Below are 5692 nucleotides of genomic sequence, written 5' to 3'. Positions count from 1 at the left end.
TTCCACCAAAGACTTTGTGCCTTGTTTCACATTCCCCCGGTGATAATGCACAAACTCAGACCCTGCACTTCAGACTCAAAGCAGTGAGTGTGTTGCCTTATAAAACAAATGGCATTGTTTTCTCATGTTATCAAAAAAAAATAAAAAAATAGAGATGGGGCCTCAAGACCCTGAACTCTGCGGTGCTTAAAATCCAAATGTAGCTGTGATTTTGGCAGCTGCCCGTATCTTTATACCAAACTGAAAAGAAAAAATACCTGAATCCAAACACTCCTAAACTTTGAGGGTTTGCAAATCTGAATCCAAATTGTGCACTTTGGGACTATTTATATTGAGATCCCCAGTAATACAAAATGCATCACTGATACCATATGTAAAATGCATTGGAATCTCTCCAAACACCAGAAAGGAGCCAGCTAACAGACCCACCAGAAAAAGAAACACTTTCATGCTTTCAACTGTCCATAGTAAAATGGGAAGAGGGATAATGAGTTAGGAACCCCATGCCCTTTTGAGGTTATTATTGAACATTTTACCTTTAGGAGATAAAAGTCTTAATCCAGGGCAGATACAGGTAGACAGAATTTCTGCACTGGAACAATTCAATACAACATTAGTTCAGACAGGAGTCTATTAACAGTGTCTGATGGAAGCAATTGTATTATTTATTAAACTGACAAGATCAATTGGCTGCTTTATACTAGTATAAAGAACACTATTGTACTTTCATGTCCTTTTAAACACAGAGAATAAAGCGTTCCCTGGGGTGCTTTCATGAACTGCCTTCGATTAAGAGTTCTTAGAACATTTGATATTGCCAGAGATCAGCTTGCCAGAACCCCGACTGGATTTGCAGCTATCACAAAAGAAATGAGCATGGTAGCAGTTATAATTAAAAAATAGGCTGAGAACAAAGGCCCTTACCTGACTTAGAGAAGTACTTTTACATACTGCATTAGAAAACCTAGCTCTCAAATCTGTGGAGACTGACCTGTTTTCACATTGCTGGCAGTAATGTCAAAAGTGGTATCAAAACATCAGTGATGGATGCTATGGAGCTAATTGTCTTAAAATGTTAGTTTTGAAGGGATGTGCATGTTGCTTTCTAGAACAGCAGTGGTACAGAGGAGTTGAATAGGGTCTCATTCTAGCATGCCAGAGCTTGCATGGAAATGCAAGGGCATGTCCATACTACAAGGGCAGTGTGTTCTCTTACCCACTTTCTCCAGCTGACATAGAAATAAGTTAGTGATTGCTCTGGGGCACCCTTGCATGGCTGCTTTTAGGGCTGTGCAAAATGGTTTTGCCTTGAGTTTCGACGGTTCGAGGGAACAGTATTTCATCTCAAATTTCACTTGGAGTCGAAACAGCTGTTCTGTTCCATTGAAACAGAAAGGCTGTTTTGACGCCGTTTTGAGTTTTGTTGAGGATGGGAAGTCAAACCAACTGAGTCAAACCAGTGTGACCTAGCGGGGCACAGGAAAGCAGCCCAGCTGGGCTGCCTCCCGCCCCCTGCCAGATCTTGCACTGGGGATGAGAAGTCAAAATGTTTCAACTTTCAAAATGTTTCGACCAGCTTTGTTTTGTTTTGAGGCTATTTCAACTGCCCTTTTTTTGTTCTGATTTTGCTGTTTTGACCTCGAAATTGGTCAAAACAGTGTTGGAATGAAACGGCTGGCGAAGTTTAATACAACCCTAGCTGCTCTTGATAGCTTGATCTCTGGCTTGCTTGAGGATTGCTGATGAGAATGGCCCCAGCTCATCTTCATCTGACATACTTCTGGGTTTGGTACATACATACAGGTGTGAGGGAGTAGGGGACATGTGTGGCCATATTGACTGGGGCAAGCTATTGCCACAGTATAGACAAGCCCTAAACTATCAGAATAGGTCTGTAAATATTTCACATTGCATACTTAAAGTGCAAAAGGAAGCATCTTGGCATGATATCTTAGAGCTCTGAAACTTTATCCAATTTGGACCCTGGATACCTTAGCAACTTTCTTTCATGATTGATCTTTGCTGTTGAGATCAGCTGAGGTACATCAGCTAACAAATCCTAGGTTGTCATGTCTAGCAGCAGGTGCTACAGGGCTCTCAGTCAAAGGCCTTTGATTTTGGAGTTTGCTTGCCCCTTTGGCCTGACAGAGCCTGAGTTGGTTGCTATCTAGAGCATGCTGCTATCCATCTCTGTAAATTTAAATCTTTGCCTAAAGGGATAAGATGGGAAGTCCTCTGAGAAACAAGAATATATTTCATCATTTTATCTTTTTTGTGCCCAATCCTATCCCCATAGAAGTCAGTATTAAAAGTTCCCACTGACTTCAATAGACCTAGAATTGGCTCTTCCATGCCATCCTGGGCCCTGCTGTAGGTACTCTGTATTTCTATGCATTAGCAAGAGGTACATTTTATAAACTGCCGGGTACATAGCTCTAATTATTCGGCATAAATAAAGACTGTTGGCCCCCAAAACAGTATTCATGATGAATTGTTTGCAGGCTATATTCTGAATGTCATAGACTTGACTGCTTCTACCTGCACTTCCAGGAGCAGCGGCATAATAGAGCTCAAGTGGAGTAGTCCCTGTTCAATCATATTTCCTTTTAACCTTTTATTTCACTTAATTCTGTCTTGATCTATTGATACAATAGCTTGGCTTAGGTGAGCAAAATCACAGTCAGTGCCATTCATGGTCTATCGCTGTTAAGCCTGGTCATAGGTCCTAGCTTCATTTTTGAATAACCACAAGGTTTAGTCCTCCTTACTTTTTGTGTAGCAGCTTTTGTAACATTAATCTCCCATCTGGCTGTGCCTTGCCATTGCTGAACCTAATGCAGCTCATGATCAGAGTTCGACATCAAAGAGATTCTGGGATCAGTAATAAAGAAAGATTTGCCTTTTTATAATAAAGAACAGAGACTGTGCTCCACCTTCTGGCTTGTCACGGCTGTTACATGGTAAATATGCCTGCCAAAGACTTGGTTTGCCTGAGAAATCTCAACATGTTGCCCTAGTGTTGTTTTAGGGGAATCTTTGGCAAACAGAGTAACAGTTCATAAAAATTAATACTCTAATAATTCCACGTCCATGATATAAACCATTCATGGTTAAAACAGACTGACAAAACTACTAAAGGTCAACAATTATATTTTGACCTGACTTACAGCCTGTATATTATGCTGGAAACACTGAGTTGTGAACCAAGGTGAAAAATAAAAAGAATGAATAATATTTTAACAGATCTGTGGCCACTGATAATGTCCCTGTTGTCCCATGTCTACTTCATGGCCATCACCAGATTTTATTATGTTCCAGGAACAGCAGAGATAAGAGTACATGACTTCTCCTGCTCTGAAGGCAAAGGACTTGCCACGTAACAGAGGCCCTTCTTTAGCTGTTAGTGCTACAAAGTCTGATACCCGAGTGAGCACCTTCGCTTCCATCTAGCAAAGCACAATGCATTGCAGCACACACAGCTGTTGTAGCACGTTATTATAAAGAACATTATTAAGTTTCCTGATGTCAGGAAGCATCTGATCCTCCTCTCTCAGGTACTTGGGGAAGCACTGCTATAATGAGGACTTCACAGGACTCAGTTTCAAGGATCCCAAGGAAATATTGAGGGCACTAACCATATATACCATTTCTGGAGCCTAGTTTCTAACTTACCCATATACATATACTATGCAAATTACTCTGTAGAATATTTGCATACACCCCCAGAATTGTCTGTGTACAACCTTCAAACTATATTGTGATATTTAATAAGCCAGGCTTAAATATAAATGGCTCTAAAGGGTTAACATGAGTTAGTTGATAGCAAGTAGAAAAGGACTTGTAAATCATCTGAAAAAGATTCTTTATACCTGCCATTCAAGTGCAAATTTAACGAATAGTTGGAAAAGCCAAACTTACCTTTAGGACTAGCTAAATGAGCTTGTGAGATATTCTCAGAATCTCTAGCTTTAATGTGATCCTGACGTAAAGAAGAGAGAAAAATCAACATGTTCAAAAAAATAAAGAAGTAGGAAGACAATGCACGGGGCTGACCAAGGTTTGCACAGTTGTGGGCCATAAGTATCTCAGCATAGTAAATAATATGTATAAAACAAGACTGATCATAGCCACCCTTCTAATTACCATGGAAGAGGTACAGACTGTATCTGTATAGACTATAAATGCAAGCATGCAATAATCTTGTGATCACAGAAACCTTATACTGCTAACTTGCAAAGCACATTAGCATTTCCTACAGACTTTTTTTTTCCTCTTTCCTTCCCTGCCTGATTTTATTGATACTGAAAATTTCAAAAATCTATGGAGCATTCTGACAGGATGCTTTAAAAAAAAAATCAAATTCCCATAAAAATATTAATAAGTAGTTTAATAGATATAAACCATAGTGGGATTTAGACCCTTCTAAAATTAGCTTTCTTCTGAAGGAGCATAACAGAGAGAGTGGGCTTCTTGGTGTTATTAGCATTCGTGAGGTTTGTAAATGACTGAAATTCTTCCATGGCAAAACTGGATTGTAAATGCCACAACAGCAGTTGAAGTAGATTGGCAACATTTTCAGGAGAGCACATGGGTTTACAACCACAGGTGCCTGAATTGCTGAGGAAAATCTTTTCTGTTTTGGTGTCTGGATCTTTCCGAGACCTGTATCTTCTAGTCTGGTTAACTTTCTGGATACAAGCTTCTAAACCATAATTAAAATAATACAAGTTAGAGCACATATCCTATAATGAGTCAACACCACATGGATGGAAACACTTGGTCTAGTAGCTAGGAATATGTTGTTAGAGTATATTTTTATAGAACCTTATTAATTTACAAGGTATTTATTTTAGAGTTCCATTCAGTCCGGATTAAGCTCTGAATAGATACACTGAGGAAGCTCAACATTCAGATCTGAATTTTGACTTTTCAGCTTCAGCCCATCTGTAATCTAGTACACAAAATATTATATCAGAAGAGCATTACGCCAGAGGCTTGCATTCAAAAGTTATGACACCCCAAAATTAAAGTTGCCCATGTAACCTAAAATTAGCCTCCTTGTGCACTTGCATTGTAGTACAAGTCTTAATTCCATGATCACATGTTATTGTTCCCACAGGATACCAGTCTCATTCGATACACAGAAAGCACAGCACTCACTGAATAAGCAGATATTCAATATTTTGTTTTATCTCCATTGCTCAACGAGTAGCCCTAGGCCTATTTACGGCACACAATTCAAACAGTGCTTTTAATACAGAATGATTCTTTTTCTCATGATCTTTTCTATGGCACTCATCGCTATCATAGTCCAGCTGCCAATACTAGAATAGCTGTAGGAACTTATTAGCAATATCTTTATAAATAATAAACCCACGTGCTATACATGGTCCTACTAAACTCAACTCTAGCACAGACATACACAGCAAAATACCTTTTTCCCACTGAAGCTTTTCCCTTTCCGTTTTCAGAGCCTTCACAAGAGTGCCGACAAGAACTTGCAATACGAGTCATCTTGTGCTGACTGCCTGTGCATGCATACGCATTCATGACCAAAAGAAGAAAGCAGCTTTGAATTGAGCTCTCTCTCAGACCAAGTGACAAACATAGAAAGCTTTTCAGTTTTCAGATATGAGCTCAACCCTCATGTGAATATTCCCAGTGAGGTGAGTTCATGGTCAGTCTCTAATCA

This window comes from Crocodylus siamensis, chromosome 11 (genome assembly GCF_052110815.1).
Source record: "Crocodylus siamensis isolate JL-2025a chromosome 11, ASM5211081v1, whole genome shotgun sequence".
NCBI lineage: Eukaryota > Metazoa > Chordata > Crocodylia > Crocodylidae > Crocodylus > Crocodylus siamensis.
Note: the sequence above shows the minus strand (reverse complement) of the source record.